The sequence below is a fragment of the Notamacropus eugenii genome, chromosome 3 (genome assembly GCF_028372415.1).
Source record: "Notamacropus eugenii isolate mMacEug1 chromosome 3, mMacEug1.pri_v2, whole genome shotgun sequence".
NCBI lineage: Eukaryota > Metazoa > Chordata > Mammalia > Diprotodontia > Macropodidae > Notamacropus > Notamacropus eugenii.
Genome location: NC_092874.1, coordinates 270,546,515 through 270,567,987, shown reverse-complemented (window position 1 = coordinate 270,567,987; position 21,473 = coordinate 270,546,515).

Here is a 21,473-nt window from a genome sequence, read left to right as displayed (position 1 = left end):
ACCTTAGACACTTGACATTCATTAACTGTGTGACCTTGGGCAAGTCACTTAACCCCAGTTGCCTCAACCTGGGCCATCTCCAGTCATCCTGATGAATATCTGGTCACTGGATTCAGATGGTTCTGGAGCAGAAGTGAGGCTGGTGACCTGCACAGCCCTCCCTCACTCAAAACAAAGTCAAGTGCAAGTCATGTCATTATTTCTCTGATGGCATGGTCTTCTTCAGCAACGAAGGATGAACACACACTAGGTCTACAAGTGGTCTAAGTGGTCTAATGACTGTTGAAGGGAGAAAAAGAAGTAGAAAAATTCACTTCTTAACTCTGAAAATGGCTGCAGACTTTGCAAATAGTCACTGAAATATTGGATTTAGATGATGGAAATCACAAGTCTGTGTGTTCCATCATGTGTTCTGTAATCCCACTCTCCCTAAACCCAAGCCTTATACAAAATGTCTCCAACAAGTAATGTCCTCTCCACCCCCTGTTTACTATTGTATATGGGACTAGCACCTCTGGTGTGAGGGCTTACTGGGCCCCTTTCAGGGCTGCTCATCCACCTTTGATGTCTGCCTTCACCCAATTCTCACTTGTGGCTCCAAGATGCTGTGTTAGGGGGTATCTACCTCATGCATGTGAAGACTTTCCCAGCAGAATAGGCAGATGTGAACATTTAATTTCAATGGGCCATGTAGGTGGTGGAAGCAGAGGCTGTAGAACCCTTGGAGTTTGGTCCGATATGGAAGAGGGCAAGGTCATCCACTGAATCCAGAGCCATCACCAGTCATCTTGACTTTCGTCTTGCTATTAGACTCCAATGAGAGCATGAGGCTGATGTTTTTGAGCAACTCTGTCTCACTTAAATCCAATTTACATGAGTCAATGGACATCATTCAAATTATTTTACTGTTTTGTAATTTGATCATTTTACTACTTAATAATTTTACAATTTTATTTTTTTCTATTCAACTATTTTATTATTTATTATTTTACTATGTCACTATTTTACCTACTTCAAAGTCCTGTGGCAACGGGCTAGTAATGAAGCAACAGATACCAATACGCTGGGAGCTGTAGTTACAACCGAGAACACAGGTGGCCCAGACCATAGGGTCATCTTCTCACTGGACTGAAGCAACAGTGGGATTCGGCAAGCCATGGGTATCTGGGCAGTCTTTTAAAAGGACCATATTGCTCACTTCCTGGTGTGAGGAAGGGGCTAGAAAAGGTGCCCTAAAGACTGTGTGCTTTACCTAACCCTAACCTGCTTGCCCCAGCAGGTGGGGATCCTACCCTGTGATCAAAACCCCAAAAAAGTAGACAAAAACTTATATGCAGATGATCTCACTCACCATGGATAAATGAAATGTATGCTTGCATATGGACAATAAGAAATCCATGCTTGCTGAAAGACAAGCAGCTCTCACTGCAAGAGAACTCAGCAGGTATCACATTCAGATAGTAGCCCTGAGTAGAACAAGGCTGGCAAATGAAGGCCAGTTTACCAAAGTTGGAACTGGATCCATGTGATTCTGTAGCAGCTGCAGTAATTACGCTGCAAGTTTCACAATCCAATCTAATCTAGTCATCAAGCTTGTATGCCTCCCAAAAGGAGTGAAGGGCAGGTTCATGACAATGCAACTGCCACTTATAGGAAAGTGCTATGCCACCTTCATCAGTGCACATGCTCTCACCATCGCACACCCTGATGAGGTCAAAGAAAAATTTTAAGAAGACTTTGAGACTCTCATCATGAATGTGCTGAAAGAGGACAAGCTTATAATTCTGGGTGACTTTGGTGCCAGACTAGGCATAGACCGTCAGACATAGCAAAGAGTCCTTGGTACAAATGGAGTTGAAAATGGCAACAGCAAAGGTCACTATTTTTAAAAAATATTTTTAATATCTTTAAATTAATATTTATTATACTTAAATTATTAATATATTTTAAAAATATTTTAACATATTAAATATCTTTCTCCCACTTACATGTTAAAAACAATTTTTTAACATTTTTTAAAGTTTTGAGTTCTAAATTTTATTCCTTTCTCTCCTCCTCTCCCAGGGTATAAGTTAGACACATGCAATCGTGTAAAACATTTCCATATTAGTCATTTTGTATAAGAAGACTTGAACAAAAGAAAAAGAATGAAAAAAAGTGAAAAATAGCATGCTTCAGTTTGTATTCAAACATCAGTTCTTTCTCTGGAGGTGAGCAGTATACTTCATCATTAGTTTTTAGAGATTTTCTTGGATCATCATACTGGTGAGAATCACTAAGTTGTTCACAATTCTTCATTAAACAATATTGCTGTTACTGTGTATGATGTTCTCCTGGTTCTGTTTACTTCACTTTGCATCAGTTCATGTAAGTCTTTCCAGGTTCTTCTGAAATCATCCTGCTTATCATTTCTTATAGCACAATAATATTCCATCAAAATCAGATATCACATCTTGTTTAGCCATTCCCCAATAGATGGGTATCCTTTTGATTTCTAATTCTTAGCCACTACAAAAAGAGCTGTTATAAATATTCTTGTACAAATAAGTCCTTCTCCTTCCCCCTGATTTTTGGTGTCTTTGGGATGCAGACCTAGCAAAGGCATTGCTGGATCAAAAGGTATGAACAGTTTTAAACCTCTTTGGACATAGTTCAAAATTGCTCTCCAGAAAGGTTGAATCAGTTCACAACTCCAACAGTGCATTAGTGTCCCAGTTTCCCTATATCACCTCCAATATCCCTCATTTTCCATTTTTGTCATATTAGCCAATCTAATAGGGGTGAGGTAATACCTTAGAGTTGTCTTAATTTGCATTTTTCTAATCAATAGTGATTTAGAGCATTTTTATATAACTGTAGATAGCTTTGATTTGTTTGAAAACTTCCTGTTTATATCCTTCAAACAATTGCTTACTATTAAAGACTGGTGCATCTTGACCTTCTCATCATCAACAATGTCTTCCATTTATCTAAGGACAGTAAAAGTTTATGGATGTACTCTTGCAACAAACATTAGCATTTACTAGACTATGTCATTATAAGAAAACAGGACAGACAGGAAGTGAGAGTGCTGAGGATGATGAAGGTGATACGTGGCACAGAGGGCTGAACCAATTGTGGACTTGTTCTCTTCAAGCTAAATATTTGGATTCAACAAAAGCAGTGGCCCCAAGGTTTGACGACTATTAGAAGACTCAACTTCAATAGATGAGAGTACTTCTCTATGTGTGAAATTTGTTGCTGACTTGGAGGGAAAGCTGAGTCAACACATGGTTGGTAATAGTGGAGCAGAAAAACAGTGGGCAGCTTTCAGATATTTGGTATACAGCACCACATTTATTCACTTGGGCCAAAATGCTTGCAAACATCAGGTCTGGTTTAATGAAAATTATAAGGAAATTTAGAAGCTCCTAAATGAAAAACCAGATCCAACAGGATAGGTTAACCATCTCTAAAAAAGCAGTGTTTAACTCCATCACAAATAAAGTACAAGCAAAGCTTAGAGAGATCCAGGATTCTTGGTTTAATAAGAAGGCAGATGAGGTTGTTTTATCCTGATAGTAAGAATCCAAAATGTTTTTATGATGCCCTGAAGGATATTTATGGGCCAAAGACATTGAGTGCATCTCAACTAGTCAGTGCTGATGGAGCAACACTGATCAGTGATAGGAACATGATCCTACAGAAATAGGCTTTGATGGAATGATAATCAAGCTTATGGTTATAGAAAAGAAATGAGAGGGCACCTCCCTCCTTTCTCTGCAAAAGTGAGGTAGTCCAGGAACATTGAAGATAATGCTACTTTTGGTTAGTTTTACTAATCTTTTTCTTTTTCATATTCTTTATTATAAGGAATGGCTCCCTGGGAGGGAAAAACAAAACATACAAACAACATACAGCATAAATGTAGGGTAATCTCATAGAGAAGGCACTAAAATTTAGGACTGGAAAAGACTTTTTAGAGATGTTGTCTTCCCCTTTAGACTGTAAACTTTTTAAGAAGAGGTGCCTGGCACATAGTAGGTATTTAATAAAATGCATGTTGATTGACTTCAGGTATGCCTCTAACTCTTGCCTCTGTCATCCTTCATTTTTCCAGAGGATCAATGACATCATGAAGGTGATGTCTTGACTTGTAAGTAAATTGGATTTAAGTGAGGCAGAGCTCCAAAAAATCATCAGCCTCACTGTCTTTTTCAGAGTCATTGGAGTCCAGCAGCAAAACAAAAATCAATGTAACCGGTGATAGCTCAGGACTCAGTGGGTGACCTTGGCCTTTTTCAAGTTAAGGTCTTTCCCAGGTCTCACTTTGGCTGAGGTAAGGCCCATTCGGTGAGTAAAGTCTAGGTAAGAATTGAGAAAAAAGATGGCCTAATTTACCATCACAAAAGTATCCATCTGGGAGGAGAAGACCCTCAGAGTTTCTGCTCTGGCCACTGTGGACAAAGGGGAGCAGTGGCAATGGTGGAACGCAGTCATACTCAACATTATCCATGCTGGTCATCACTCCCACTATCTCTAGTTCATTTCTCCAGATTTCAGTCTATCCCCTCTTTTGCTCTGTTACTCAACTTTCAATTGAATGACAGCATCCATGTCTCCTTTAAAACTTGTGAAATGGTGTAAATAGCCTCCTTTTTGGAAAGCCTCCTTACTTGGAATACCCTCCCCACCACTGTCCATCTGATACTATATTGTCTAGAAACTCACACAGTCATGTGCAGCAGCCCTTTCTCTGCTTACAGAAAACTTATCTCCAACCCACTGGGACAGAAATGAGTAAAACAGCAATAGAAAGCATTGAATATAGTTCCAATATCTTTCTTTCTTCCCTCCACCCCCTCACCTCCTGAATAATTTGGGACTCAGACTTTCTAAATTTATGGATCCAATAGGGAGACACAGTTTCAACTGCCCAAGCATGCTCAGCATGGGTCCTGGTTTGGGCTTGCCTCAGTTAAGAGCAAAGTCTGGGTCTAGCCTGCATATCTCCTAATTGTTGCTGCAGCCATGCAGCTGATGACTTGACATGCTTCAGTGACTATTCCTGACTTCTTGTTGAAATTGCAATTCACCATTTTCCCCCTCAATTATGATGTCTCTTTTCTTTAAAGTTCTGCCCCAGGCAAGATTGTCTATGTCGAGGCCAACTACAGATTTTACTTTTGTCAGCTGGAACTTGGAACCTCTTTTCATGGTCCCAAACTGGGAAGCCACTTCCATTCTTGTTTCATATTCATAGAGTCTCTTTTCACCAGACAACAACTTCCCCACAGGCGCACAGCCCTGTAGGAAATGTAGTTCTTGTTCTTTTCTAATGAGCATTTTTGCTCTGGGCTCAGGTATCCTGGGAAAAGCACTTAGAGGTCACAGAATTTAGATTTGGATAGTCTTTTCCCATCTCAGCCATTCCTATTTACTATTAGCTATAACATAAAATTCTTGCAAAGTATATTAGAGAAACCAAATACTATGTGAGCTCTGAGAGGGGGGAAAAAAGGTTATGATCAAATGGGTGGAGTAAAAAGGACTTACCTGAGGACTTGGCATTTGAATCAGGCTTTAAAAAACAGGTTAACAATAGGTTAATCAAAAAGTTAGGTCAACAGGTGGGAGGTGGGGCAGTCATTTGTCTCAGGACCCTCCAGGAAGCCCAGTTTTTACTGGGTTGGGGAATAGTGACCTTGCAGACTGGCCCCTGCTGTCTTCAGGGGCTCAGTTTCTATTACCCCAGTGTTTCCACTTCCTCAAAGGCTTCTGGAATATAGGTTTACCTTAATGCAAAGTTCTTAACATATTTATATCATAGACCACCTTGGCAGATTGAGTAAACCTATGGATCTTTTCTTAGAATAATGTTACAAAAATCAATACAGTGAAATACAAAGGATTACCAAGGAAATCAATTATATTGAAATAATTCTCAGAATATCAAAAAAAAGGAAAATGTGCATAGACCCAGATTAAGAGCCCCTAGCTCAAAGGGACCCTAAAAATCATCCAATTCAACTTCCTTAACTTACAGGTGAAGACACCCAGAAAGGTTAATTGATTTGTCCAGTGTCATATAGTTAGTAAGTAATAGAGTTATAATTTAAACTTGAAATGTAAAATTTAAACTTACTGACTCAGTTCCATCCCACTACCTTGCTTCTCCAATGGAATCCCTGAGGGGAGAAGGTATGTCTATAGAATACCATATCTTTGAGATAATTCTAAGGCTTTTTCAGGGCCAGGGGCCTACCAATTCCTGCCCACCTTACCTCCACTGAGTACTCAGGACTCTACATCTACAGGCATGGATCTGGAATGGGGTCCCAACTTTTTCACTGCACTTAAAAAAAGTGCCTTGTGCTATAGGGTCTTATGCCTTGCGGCACCAGATGTTGGCCTCCATCTGACACAGGGTCAGCAGTTTGAGTTTCTTGTGTCTGTCAACGGGAAATACCCTGCAAATCCGAGAAGCAGGCTTTTGGTAGGAAGTAAACAAGCCAGGCCCATTGATGTGATGTCCAATACATAGCCCAACTCCACCCCACTAAGCTGGAAGGAGGTAACATCCTTATAAACAGACACTGGTGCCAAGTGGGTAGCAAGGAAATTAAATCTTCAGACCTGTCAGCTGTGACTGAATCTGCCCAGCTTTTTCTTCATCTAAGGACCCATCTATCATTCACATACCCCAGTAATTGGAAACATTTGTAATAGTATTTTATTTTTTTCCAATTACGTGTAATGGTAATTTTTAACATTCTTTTTTTTATAAATTTTAAGTTCCACATTTTCTCCTTCCCTCCCCCTCACTAAGATGGCTAACAATTGGATATGTTACCTATGTCCAATAATATAAAACTGATTTTCATTTTAGTCATGTTGTGAAAAATGAAGCTATTTTCAAAAAAAAAAATTAGTTTGTACAAGAAAAAAATCATGAAAAAAATGAAGTGAAAATCATAAGCTTTGATCTGCATTCAGACTCCATCAGTTCTTTCTCTGGACGTAGATAGCATTTTCTATCATAAGTCCTTTGGAATTGTCTTGCATCATTGTACTGCTGAGAACAACTGTCAGTCACAGCTGATCACTGTATGGGATTGCTGCTACTTACTGTGTATAATCACCTGGTTCTGCTCACTTCACATTGTATCAGTTCATGTAAGTCTTTCCGGGTCTTTCTGAAATCATCCTGCTCATCATTTCTTATAGCACAATAGTATCCTATCACAATTATATGCTACAACTTGTTCAACTGATCTTCAATTGCCGGGCATCCCCTCCATTTCCAATTCTTTACCACCACCAAAAAAAAAAAGCGCTTTAAGTATTTTTGTACATGTAGGTCCTTTCCCCTTTTTAATGATCTCTTTGGGATACAGACCTAGTAGTGGTATTGCTAGATCAAAGTATATGCACAGTTTGATCACCCTCTGGACATAGTAGGACCATTTTTACTGACACTAATCCTACCAAACTCAAGCCCCAGGGCCTGGAAAGGCAGCAACTTGGGGAGAGATGGATCATAGGATCATAGATTTAGAGCTGGAAGAAAGCTTAGAGACCATACAGTTCATCTCCCTGATTTTGTGGAGAAAGAAAATGAAACCTAAAGAAATGAAGCAACTTGCCCCAGGTGGCAGAGCAAGGTTTTGAACCCAGGGATTCTAACTCTGTGGTTGGTGATTTTTTCTGCTACACATCCACAGTGGTGGTTAGGGTGTACATATATATATATATATATATATATGGCTGACTCATTCTTGGTAAATAAAAACAGACACAGATAGATAGGGAGTTTCCTGTCATTGAAGGTCTTCAAAAGGCAGCTAAACAAACACTTGTTTGGGGACATGGGAGAGTGAATGTGTCTTCTAAAACTGCTTACACTAAATGATGTCTAAGTTCTTCCCAACAGAGATTCTTTGCTTCTCTGACATTGCTGCTAAGTCGACCAAACAGTGCAACTTGGCAGATGTACTCCTTGGATCTCTTCCATTTATTCCTACCCCAGTTCAATTTGCTTTCCTGGAATCTGATTTCTGCCTGAGTCTACAGTCTCTAATTGTATTTTACCTAGATATTATTTGTTCCCTCCTGGGCAAAAGCTCCATTCACATACTGCCTTTGATTACTGTTTAGTACCAGTCTTTTATCTTCCTATCTCCTGAGTGGATGAGCCAGCTGGAAACTTGGACTCTCCCCAAATGTGGAGGGGTGAGGAATAGGGAGAAATAGCATGGCATGTTGGGATAGAGCACTGGACTTTTCTTCTTGAAGAATTCAACTTGGTTATATCCTTCCTTAGACGCTCACTACCTGCATGACCTTGGGCAAGTCATAACTTTGAATTTCAATTTCCTTATCATCCCCAGGATAATAGTATCTACTTCACTGGGATTCATATGAGATAGTAGACATAAAATGAATTGCAAATCTTAAAGGGGTATAAATGCAAACTATTACTACTCTCTTGTGAGGGAGCATAATATAATGAATAGTGAGTCAGTCTGGAGTCAGGAAGTCTTGGGTTCAAGTCCTCCCTCTTCAAAGTCACTCAATCTTAGTGTTTTAGGTAACTCTCTAAGCCTCTAAATTGCACAGCTCCTACTAATTTGCATTGCATTTGCATTGGTTTCGTCCAAGTTTTGTACTCTGCTGAAGTCATTAGTCAGATTCAAAAATATGACTATTGCTCCATGATACCTCCCATTTCTGATTGATAGATATGCTTTCGTTATACCAACTCCAAGGGCATGTATGGTGTATTCATCAAGAACTAGCACTTCCAGTGTGAAGGCTTCCTGAGTCCTTTTCAGGGCTGCTCATTCACCATTGGTGGCCACTTGAAACTTAACTCTCACCTGTGATTCCAAGAAGCTATAGCATGTGTGGCGTCCATAAAGCAAAATTGTCTCCACGGATGGGCTAAACCAGATTAAGGGTAACCAACAAGCCATGGATGAGCTAGGAGGCTATCTGCACCAAGCATGTGAAGACTTCCTTCAGAGGGAAGGGGTGAATGAGAACAATTTGTTCCAATGGTCATGAAGGCAGCGGAAGCAGACTCTGTGGAGGGTTTAGAGCTTGGTCAGACATGGAAGGCACCAAGGTCATTCACTGCACCCTAGGCCATCACCAGTCATTCTGAACTTTTGTCCTGCCACTGGACTTTGGTGACTCTAGAAGAGAGAGTGAAGCAGCTCTTCCTCACTCAAACTCAATTCACACATGAGTCAAGACATCATCCTGTGATGTCCTTGGTCCTCTGGAAAAGTGAAGGACAAGAGGGAACAATAATCATTTCCAAAGTTTATATTTGTCTCATTCAAAACAAATCAAAACATTTATCTCATTTCCCAGTGCCAATAATTTTCTTCTCTGACTAATCATCTTTACTTCTTACTGTGGGACGAGACAAATAGGCAATCAGAATCATAGGGGTTGCAGCTGATGCTCTGGAGAGAGAGTGCAAGAGAGATGGAGAACAAACACATAATGGAGGGGGAGAATTGCTGCATGGTGACATAGCTCTTATCATGTTCTCATTAGTTGACTTGCCCCTTGAAGACAGATTAAAATTGGCTGTCATCAGGAAATCCTCAGATGATGGTTACTTCAAGGGTCATCTTACTCAGTTTTGTAGAGAGGCTCTTTCATAGGCAGGATATATACATGGGAATTATGGGATCCACGAGACTCCACCTATTTTATGTAGGAGACCTCATTTGAGGGATGTACTGGACCCTGCTCGGAGAGCGGATTGTTAAATTTTCAGTGTGAACACTTATACTTCAGAAATCTGCAAATGATATGAACTAAGACTCAATTTATTGTGCTGTTGACGGTTTAGACTTAAGTAAGGGATGGAGAAAATGTTACCAATGCACATTAAACTTAAATCTATGTCCTGGGAACTTGCCCCCACCACCACCCTGAGAACTGGTTGCTAAACATTTTGCCTTCAGCTGACCTTCTATGTTAGTTTGCCTTCCACCCTATGCTTACTCCGTTTAGAATGGTTTTAAGGGAGCTATTATCTCCATTGGTTCACGTGGAAAACTTTAAGGTTTAAAACATAATGCTTTGCATACATAATTCATTCAGTCTTCACAGTGATCCTATGTGGTACAATTGTTATTCTTACTTTTAAAAAATCAGTGATTTCAACTATGTAGAAAATTTCCTCTACTGATACATACCAATACCTGCTTTACAACTCAGAGGCTAGGATTCTGAAATGAAGTGACATGCCTAGGAACACACCATCTGAGTGTGTATGTGTATACATGCATGCATATATACATATATACACGCACATACACATATGCATATCTCAGAGATGGGGCTCATATATGTCTTCCTGCCTCAGATCTACTCTGTATCCACTCCGCGCTGGTTCCTCATCTCTGTTCTTTACAGAGAAGGAGAGTGACTTATTCAAGGTCACTTTGGTAAATGGTAAAGGTGGGACTCCAGACCAGGTCTTCCATTCCCATATCCAATGCTCTTTGCACTCTCCCCTTCTGTCTTGGTGTTGCTAGAAGGGTGGGGACTGGGAGAGCGACCCTGATGAATTCTGTGCCTGAGCTGATCAGATTGTTAGAGATAATGGCTGGGGATGTGAGCTAGTCGTAGATTAGGATAATTAGATTTTGGTTTTGAATGTAACCTTGAGGCTTCATTGTTTTTCCACTTGAAAAGGATAACAGTCATGGAAGAGCTTACCATTCAAAAGTCATCCATGTATCACTTACTAGCCACATGACATCAGACAGATTATTTAACATCTCTGAGTCTTAGTTTCATCATCCATAAATGGGTATTACACTAACTCATACTCTTACTAAGGCCAAATGATCCTGCTGATTATTTGAGGGTCGAGGAAGGAATTATAGTTTATATATATATGTATATATATATTATATTGTATAAAGCATGACATAGAGGATAGGGAGTTGACCTTAGAGTCAGGAAGACCCAGATTCAAGGCTCAGCTCTGACAAAAAAAAAACTAGCTCTATGACAATGGGCTCAAGCCACTTAATTTCTCATTGCCTCAGGCAACTATGTAAAGTTGTCAGTTACAGATACATTACTGGAGGGAGTTTTCATGCTGGGACTTGCCTATCCTAATGGAATCCTGTTTCCGCAGGAAAAAAAAGTCCCGCTTTTAAATACCACTAGGTGTTTAAACACCATTAGGAAACCACCTGTCTAATATTTTTAATCTATGCCCCAACTGATAGAGTCCTTTGAGATTTATAAAGTCTCTTTAGACCTCTGAACAAGGCCACAACAAACCACATTTCCAGAGGACCAATAATGATGAATCAGGCTACCTATCTCTTGTCAGAGTGTTAATGACCTCATGATGAAGAATGAGATGTACATTTTGGGATGTGACTGATGTAAGAATTTATCTTGCTTGACTATAAATATGTTATAAGGATTTTGCTTTTTCTTTTGTTTTTAGTCAGGGCAGCAAGACTATAGAAGAGAAATGATAAATTCTTGTTGATTGGGAAAAAATAATAAAATAAACATTTAAAAACTGTATAAAGTTTCCCTCCTATACTGCAAGTCCATAATAGAAGCAGACAACTTGTTTTGGCTATATTTTGTAATTTCCTCTATGCCAGGTATAGCATTCTGTATACACAAGGTGCTTAATAAATGAGTGAATTTCCTTACAACAACTTTGTGAAGCTGATGCTGCCAATGTTATTATTCCTATTTTACCAAAGGGCAACCTAAAACTCAGAGTTATTAAGGAAGGGGGAGGGGGAAGGAATAAGCACTTATTAAGCACCTACTATATGCCAAGCACTGCTCTAAATAATGTAGAAATATGTCATTAAATTTAAGGAACTTGGGCATAGTCACGCAGTTTGCCTCAGAGACAGAACTTAAACCCGTTCTGACTCCCAAGATTATTCTTCAGCAAATTGCCTTTCTTAGAAAGCTACTATCACAGCAAAAGCCTGAGCTATGACTCAGCACCCAGAGAATGGGGAAGGGGAAGGTGGAATGAGAGGACTGAAACAGCAACATTGAGGAAAGATGGACAGAGGTGAGAATTGTGACCAAGAAAAACTCAGGCTGGCTGAGAGCCCTGTGCTGACTTGAAGGAGTCAGTTCTGGGAGGGGTATCATAGCCCGATCTTGAGGTCCCTGAAAAATAATGAGAGTGGGACAAGGAGAAAGCCAGAGGTCTCCCTGGGGCCACAGAGCAAAATTCAACTTCAAACTACATAGTGCTATCTATCTAAGCAGCTAGAGCAAAGTTCTCATTAATCTGGGGTCTACAAATGTATGTATGTATGTATGTATGTATGTATGTATGTATGTATGTATGTGTGATACATAGACAACTTTATTTCAACATCATTATTTTCCTAATTTTCTATTACACATTTAAAAACATTATTCTGAGGAGTTAATAGGATTTACCAGACTGCCACCATGTGCTGACATAGAAAAGGTTAAGAATCCTTGCTCAGAAATTGAAAATCCAGCAAATAAACCAGTGAGGAATGAGAGAGTGCAAAAAATTCTGAAAGATTGGAGATCTAGACTCCAAAGCAGGAGTGTGATAGGCATGTCAAGTTGGGCAGATAGTCTGATGCAGGGATGAGGAACCTGCAGTCTCAAGGCCACATGTGGCTCTCTAGGTCTTCAAGTGAAGCCCTTTGAATGAATCCAATCTTCACTGAACAAATCCTTAGCACATGTAGCACTCTAGGTCCTCAAGTGCAGCTTTTTCACTGAATCCAAACTTCACTAGACACTTGAGGACCTAGAGAGCCACATATAGCCTTGAGGCCTCAAGTTCTTCACCACTGACTGAACCCTGGGGTGGAGGTGGAGGGGGAGAAATTCTTGGTGTAGTTAGGGAGGCAAGAAGCTTTCCTATCTAAAGAACCAGAGGGTACAAGTTAAGATTCCAGCTCATGTTCATGGCCAGAGAGAAGGGATGGCCAGCCTGAAAAATGAAAAGAAAAAACCAAAAGGCTTGAGGCTGTCAATGTCAGGGAGTCTTCAGGCCTCAGGACTAAAAGTTGGGGCACTTGTTTAGCAAGGGGGTTAAGATATCTAGAGTTTTGACACACCAAACAAATCCACTGGTGAACAATGGAGAAACTGAAACATTGCCTATAGTTACGGGGTAACTGACTGGGGGAATAAGGCTTAAGAATAGGCTGAGTCAGACGAGAAAGGGAGAACTAAAAAAGAACTAGACTTAGTTTCCTGTTAGCATGCATAGAAGATGGTGGGGGGTGGTTGACTGGCACGACCTTTGGCCTTCACGATTTTGTAACTTTCCCTTTGATTGTAGTCATAAGTCCCATGTACTTTCCCCCATAGTGAACTATAGTTTTTTTGGGGGGAAGGGAAGAAAAAAATACCCTAACTTGCTTGCCTCTAACAAAGAGTTGTATTTTGGCTTTCTAGAAAAAACAGTAGAGAAGAACCAGCCAAACTGGGTATCGAGGCACATTTGTGGCAGAAGTGAAATCTGCTAGGGTCCTTGCCATGTAAGCTGTGTTAGTTTTCTCTTAAAAGGCGTTTGAGTCTTCATTGGTTTAGGAGACTAGGGTTTTAGCCTTTGACTTGACTTCTGGGTAGGTTAAGGCATTAAAAAGGAGTTGGTACTCTGCAGACAAGGGTAGCTAAGAGGTCTAATGGATAGAGCTTTGGGCTGGGAGTCAGGAGGGCCTGAGTTCAAATCCAGCCTCAGACACTCACTAGTTGTGTGACCCTGGGCAAGTCACTTAACCCTGTTTGTCTCAGTTTCCTCATCTGTAAAATGAATTGGAAAACCACTCCAGTATCTTTGCCAAGAAAGCCTCAAATGGGGTCACGAAGAATTGGACATGACTGAAATGACTGAACAACAACAAAAACACTTTAGACACATCCTTCTGAACAGATACATTTCTGTATAGAGTCCAAGGGGCACCATCTACCTGAACTCCTGTTGTGTCATTGCTGAGTTTCCTTTCCACATTACTGTTAAGTAAACTTCCTTTTGGCTCCATATTCAATGGGTTACAAATGTTTCATTTCATTCCAGGTCTAAGCCTGAATGGCTGGAAAAGCCTGAGGCAGGCCTAGCCTAAAAGCCCATCCATAGAGAGGAAAAGATAGAATCTAGAAAGAAAGAGCCGCATTTCAAAAACAGTTAAATAGTTTCATAATTAAACTTTGAGAGGAGCCCTGGATTCCAAGAAATGAGCAGGGACAACATTCCAGATATTAGAAACAGGTTTACTAAGGTTTAATGGTGTGAGATGGCATGACCTGTAGGACTATGAAAAGTCTTAAACGTCAAACTGAGGATGGGCATGGTAATGAACCCTGACCAAGTGACGTCAACTGAGATCAGCTGGCAGAGTTGATTAACTGATGGGACCGATTTCAGAGAATGCCTAGACCAACCCTTCATCTCACAGAAGAGGTACAAGGAGGTTACCACAGCTAGCACAGGGCTGGACCTAGAGTGCTCGTTAGTTTGAACCACTCATTCACTGGGCTGTTTCTTTTCATTTTGGGGGGTTACATGTTAAATTTTAAACTGTCTCCTTCCCTTCTTCCCCACCCCTCATTAGAGAAGTCCACCATTTGAATATAAATATATATGAAAAAACGAAGAGAGAACAGAACGGAGCCAAGAGAACATTGTATTCGGTGAGAGCAATATTATTAAAGAACAACTGTGAATGACTGTTATTATGAGTATTATAAATACTCAAATCAATTACCAAGGACTCAGGAAGGAAGGTGTTATCCATCTCCAAAGAAAGAACTGATAAATAGAAGCATGTGTAGCATGTGGTGTGTGTTTTTGTGTACACATATCGTGCTATAAATACTCCTATAAGGTACATATGTATGCATATACATATATGCACACATACATATATCATGCTACACATACCTCTATATATAGTATATGTGTAGGCACACACAGATACACACATAAGTCATACATATACATCATACTATACATGTTCCCATATGGTATGTATACATATATATACACATACTCATACATATGTACATATAATACTGTACATACTTCTGTGTGGTATATCTGTATGTATACATACATATTCATACACATATACACATATTATACTATAATGCTTTCATATGGTATTTATGTATATATCTATATACACATAGACATACACACACACACACACCATACTATATATACTTCTACATATCAGTTCTTTTCTTTGGAGATGGGTCCTTTGCACTTCATTTGAGTATTTATTTTAAAATTTTATTTATTTATTTTTAGTTTTCAACACACACTTCCACAAAATTTTCTCCCCGTCTCTCCCCTCCACCCATCCCAAGACAACATACATTCTGATTATCACTTCCCCCAATCTGTCCTCCCTTCTATCACACCCCTCCTTTCTCTTATCCCCATCTCCTCTGTTTTCTTGTAGGGCAAGACAGATTTCTATACCCCATTACCTGTATATCTTATTTCCCAGTTGCACGTAAAAACAATTTTTAACATTTGTTTTTAAAACTTTGAGTTCCAACTCCTCCCCTCCTCCCTTCCTACCCATCCTCACTGAGAAGGCAAGCAATTCAATATAGGTTGGACATGTGTACACTTTCGTAACAGTCATATTGTGAAAGACTAACTATATTTCCCTCCATCTTATCCTGCCCCCCCATTTATTCTATTCTCTCTTTTGACCTTGTCCATCCCCAAAAGGGTTTACTTCTAATTACTCCCTTCTCCCATTTGCCTTCCCTTCTATCATCTTCTCAACCCCCCAGTTATCCCCTTCCCCCCTACTTTCCTGTAGCGTAAGAAGGATTTTCATACCAAATTGAGTGTGCATGTTATTCCCTCCTTAAGCCAAATTGATGAGAGTAAGGTTCACTCTTTCCCCCTTACCTCCCCGCTCTTCGCCTCCATTGAAAAAGCTTTTTCTGGCCTCTTTCCTGTGTGAAAATTTGCCCCATTATATTTCTCCCTTTCTCCTCCCAATATATTCCTCTCTTAACCCTTAATTTTATTTTTTTAGATATCATCCCTACATATTTAACTCACCCTGTGCCCTCCGTCTATATGTACATAATTCTTACAACTATCCTAATACTGAGAAAAATCTCAAGAGTTACAAATATGATCTTTCCATGTAGGAATGTAAACACTTCATGTTTAGTAACTCCCTTATGTGTTCTCTTTCCTGTTTACCTTTTCATGCTTCTCTTGATTCTTGTGTTTGACAGTCAAATTTTCTATTCACCTCTGGTCTTTTCATCAAGACCAGTCCTCTATTTCATTGAATGACCATTTTTTTCCTGAAGTATTATACTTAATTTTTCTGAGTAGTGATTCTTGGTTTTAATCCTAGCTCCTTTCACCTCTGGAATATTATATTGCAAGTCCTGTGATCCTTTAATGTAGAAGCTGCTAGATCTTGTGTTATCCTGATTGCATTTCCACAATACATGAATTGTTTCTTTCTGACTGCTTGCGATATTTTCTCCTTGATCTAAGAGCTCTGGAATTTGCCTACAGTATTCCTAGGAGTTTTCCTTTTGGGATTTCTTTTAGGAGGTGATCAGTGGATTCTTTCAATATCTATTTTACCCTCTGGTTCTAGAATATCAGGGCAGTTTTCTTTGATAATTTCATGAAAGATGATGTCTACACACTTTTTTTGATCATGGCTTTCAGGTAGTCCAATAATTTTTAAATTGTCTGTCCTGGCTCTGTTTTCCAGGTCAGTTGTTTTTCCAATGAGATATTTCACATTGTCTGCTATTTCTTTCATTCATTTGGCTTTGTTTTATAACTTATTGATTTTTCATAAAGTCATTAGCTTCCATCTGCCCCATTCTAATCTTTAAGGAATTATTTTCTTCAGTGAGCTTTTGAACCTCCTTTTCCATCTGGCCAATTCTGCTTTTTAGTGCATTCTTTTCCTCATTGAATTTTTAGATCTCTTTTGCCATTTGGCTAGTCTATTTTTTAAAGTGTTCTTTTCTTCAGCATTTTTTGGGGGTCTCCTTTAGCTAGTAGTTGAATCTTTTTCATGATTTTCTTGCATCACTTTCATTTCTCTTCCCAATTTTTGCTCTACTTCTCTTATTTGACTTTCAAAATCCTTTTTGAACTCTTCTATGGCCTGAGACCAATTCATATTTTGCTTGGAGTCTTTGGATGTAGGAACTTTGACTTTGTTGTCTTCTGTTCATGTACTTTGATCTTCCATGTCATTAAAGTAAGATTCTATAGTCTGATTCTTTTTCCAGTTTTTGCTTATCTTCCCAGTCATTTCTTTGACTTTTGAGATCTTTGTTTAGGTAGTTCTCTACTTCCAGTGGGGGTAAGGGGTGTACTGTCAACTGCTCGATCCCCCCACAATCTGTGGGCCTAGAACTCCAGAAACAGTTGCTACTGTTGCCCCTGCCCCTGCTATTGCTGCCATGCGCTCCTCCTCCCCAGGCTCCTCTACTCCCTCTACCACCCTGGGGCAGAGGCCCAACCACTCTGCTATCTCACACAGGTCCCACAGATTTTTTCCACTGACCATCCTTGGTGTTTTGGGGTCTTGAAGTCTGTAAACTGCCACAGGTGCCCAAGATTCAGTCCCCCCAGGGCCTGCTCAGGTCCTGTCTGTGCAGACGTGGCCCACACTGGACAGTGCACTGCTCCTAGCACAGCACAATAGATATTTCCCAGTGACCTTCCACGCTGTCTTGGGCTGGAGATTTGCTTCATTCCATCATTCTGTGGGTTCTGCAGCTCCAGATTTTGTTTAGAGTCATTATTTATAAGTATTTAGCTGAGTTTGGGGGGAGAGCCTTAGCAAGTCTGTGCTATTCCTCGGCCATCTTGCCTCTCCTCCCCCCAATTTGAATATTTATATTTAGAATAACTTAGTTGCTCACAGTTCTTCTTTGAACAATATTGCTGTTACTGTATACAATGTTCTCTTGGTTTGGCTCATTTTACTCTTCATCATTTCATACAAGTCTTCCCATGTTTTTCTGAAGTTGTTCAGCTCATCATTTCTTATAGCACAGCAGGATTCCATCCCTATCATTCACTACAACTTATTTAGCCATTCTCAATGGATGGGCATCCCCTCCATTTCCAGTTCTTTGCCACCACTCACTGGGCTGTTGTGAAGAAAGGTCTACTGATGTGTGAGCTATGATCATTATCATTCTAGATCACACAGGGAACACATAGTAGCGGAGCTGAGATTCAAACCCAGTTAATGGGATTCAAGACTTAGAAGTGGAAAATGCCTTAGAGGTAGTCACCTCCAGACTCCTCATTTGATAGATGATAAAATTAAGGACCAGAGAAATGACTTGATTCACCAAGATCACAGAGGTAGAATTGCAGATCTTAGGTTAAAACCTATGTTTTTTGACTGCAAATTCAGCATTCCTTCTATGATACCAATGATTCTCTGATCTAGTTTGCTTTCCACTGCCCCAAAACACTTTGTAAATGCAAAGTGGTATAGAGATGTCAGCCCTTATTATTATTCACAAGGGAGAAGACTGTCAAGTTTTCATTAACTGAGGCTCCACAGGAGCCAAAAGGACCCAAATGCCAAAAAAGCTAATGGAATATAAATCTGTGTTCATAGAACTGTGGGGTCCAAGACAGGAAGATATTAGTTCCACCCTACCCTGTATTACTAAGGCCACACATGCTGTACCGTGTTGTTTGAGGAATCACACTTCAGGAAGGTTATTAACTAGATCAGGACCAGATGAGGGTAATTTAGATGGAGAGAGAAATTAGCAGATATGTCAAATTTGAAATAGTTAAAGAAGCTGGGGAAATATAGCTTGCAGAATCAATGGCTTGGTGGTAGTATGTGAATGTATGTGGAAAGGTGATGTTTAAAGACTGTGCAACAGAATAGGAATAGCTGTCTTGTGGGAAAAAGAGATTAAATTTATTCTATGTAATCAATCAATCAACAAGCATTCATGAAGCACCTTCTATGTTCCAGATACTGTCCTAGATATGTAATATAAAGATAAAAGTAAAATAATCTTTGCCCTCAAGTATTTTATCTTCTGGGTCAGCTTGGTGGTACAGTGGATAGTGTTGGGCTCAGAGTCAGGAAGACATGTGTTCAAATCCAGCCTAATTTACTAGCTGTGTGGCCCTGGGCAAGTCACTTAATCCTCTTTGCCTCGGTTTCCTCTTGTGTAAAATGAACTGGAGAAGGAAATGGCAAACCACTCCAGTATCTCTGCCAAGAAAATTCCCAAATGGGGGTCACAAAAGTTAGTCATGACTGAACAGCAACCACCTTACATTCTGGGGAGGAAGGAAACAGGTTGACAGATAGGTAAATACAGGATAGGTTATATATGAAATAAATGCACAGTGATTGGAAGGAGGTCATTAACAACTAGGAGAATCAGAAAAGACCTCTTAAAGGAAATGGCACTTGAGTAAAACCTTGAAGGGAGCCTGGGATTTGAAGAAGTGAGTGGGGAAGGCATTCCACATATCCGATATAGGTTGTACAAATACTTGGAGGGGTAGGATGAAAGACTTTGTAGGATTGGTAAGAGCTTTAAATATCCAAATGAAGAATTTGTATCTTACCCTCAGGACAATGGAGGGCCACAGATGCCTTTATGAACAGAGTAGAGTGGTAAGGGGAGAGAGAGAGAGAGAGAGAGAGAGAGAGAGAGAGAGAGAGAGAAAGAGAGAGAGAGAGAGAGAGACATAGAGGGAGACAGAGAAGAGAAGAGAGAGATGGGAAAGAGGGGAGAGAGACACAGAGGAGAGAAAGAAGAAAAAAGAGGAGGGAAAAAGAGAGAGAGAGAGAGAGAGAGGGAAGGAGATGAGAAAGAGAAAGAAAAGAGACAGAGGAGAAAGAGGAGGCGAGAAAAGACAGAGAGAGGAAAGAAGAGGAGAGGGGAAGACTGAGGGAAGGAGAGAGGGAGAAGGGGGAAGGGGGGTTCATTCTCAAAGGTTAGATTGGAGGACTCAGAAAAATAGCCACATTTTTTAATGTCTTCCCATTTTCTAATTACCACAGTGATGGACTCAGACATGGCACTTTTTTGGAAAGAAGTTGATAGGGGTATTCTAGCAATGTAAACTCGAAACATATGGTACCTGGGGAGAATGATTGCATTAAGGTTGTGTTTAGCTGGCTAGCATCACCCAGATCCACACAGAAACCCCTCATCCTTCTGGGGAATTCCCTCTACTCTCTGATTTTAGAAGATAAATCCTAGGGAGTTGTCTGGGGCTCAGAGATATTAATAAACTTGTCCTGGGTCTCACAGCTGGTAAGGGACTGGGGTGAGGTCTCTGAAATCCAAAGCTTCCTGATTGCAAATCCAGTGCCCCGTTCATTTTACCATTCTACTCCTCAATTCACAATATCCAGAGGCACCTTTTCCTCCAATTTTTAAATGGGTTGAAGTACATATTCCTGAATGTCTATAAAATCCACAAAGTCTGATAAAAATAGGGATTTGGAGGGAGGTAAAGAAAAAGCAGGGGAGAGAGAGACAGGGACAGAGACAGATGGAGAGGCAGAGACAGAGAGACAAAGAGAGAAAGAGAGAGACAGAGAAGGAGAGGCAGAGATGTTGATAGACAAAAACAGAAATATACAGAGACAGAAAGAATGAGACAGGAACAAAGACGGAAAGAAACACAGAAGGCACAGAGAGGCAGAGATAGATCTACGAATACAATGAGAGAGAATCAGATACACACTGAGAGACAGAGCGGGGCAGAGACAAAGAGACAGAAATAAAGACAGAGACACACAGAGACAGAAAGACATCCATTTGAATTCAGTAATAAGACATCTCAGTCAACCTTCTGATCTATTTCTAAATTGCTTGACAATATATGCCTTTTAAACTAAAAGTTAGAGTAATCATGTAATACTCTTCCCTTTTTCCTGGAAGAATTCTTTTTGCAAACATTAATTTTCCTAACTGCGGAGCGGGAGGCATCCTTCCAGCTGGGGCAACAAAGGCGTAGAAAAATAATTGGATGAGGAACCCATAATAGCAGAGCTGAGAATTCAATTCCTCCTTTAACCTCTTTACGGGGCCTTTGAGATTTCTTTGGTTTCTTCTTGTCTGGTCCTAGCAGGTGTTCCCTAAATTCATTCTGAGTAAACAAAATATAAACCATATTAACCAGATTTTTCTAAATTGACCATGTATGAAGGGATAGAAGCCGTAGCATGCCACAGTAGAATAAGAGGCAGATTGGAAATCAGAGGACCTGGGTTCATTCTCAGCTCAAATAATTACCACCTGGATGACCTTGGGCAAATCATTTAACCTCTAGGGGTTTAATTTAATCCCTTTGAAAAATGAAGGTAGTGAGCTCTCAAAAACCTTTTTTTTTTTTTTTTGCACTTAGCACAATGTCCGTCACATAGTAGGTAATTAATAAATTCATGTTGATTGAATATCATGGA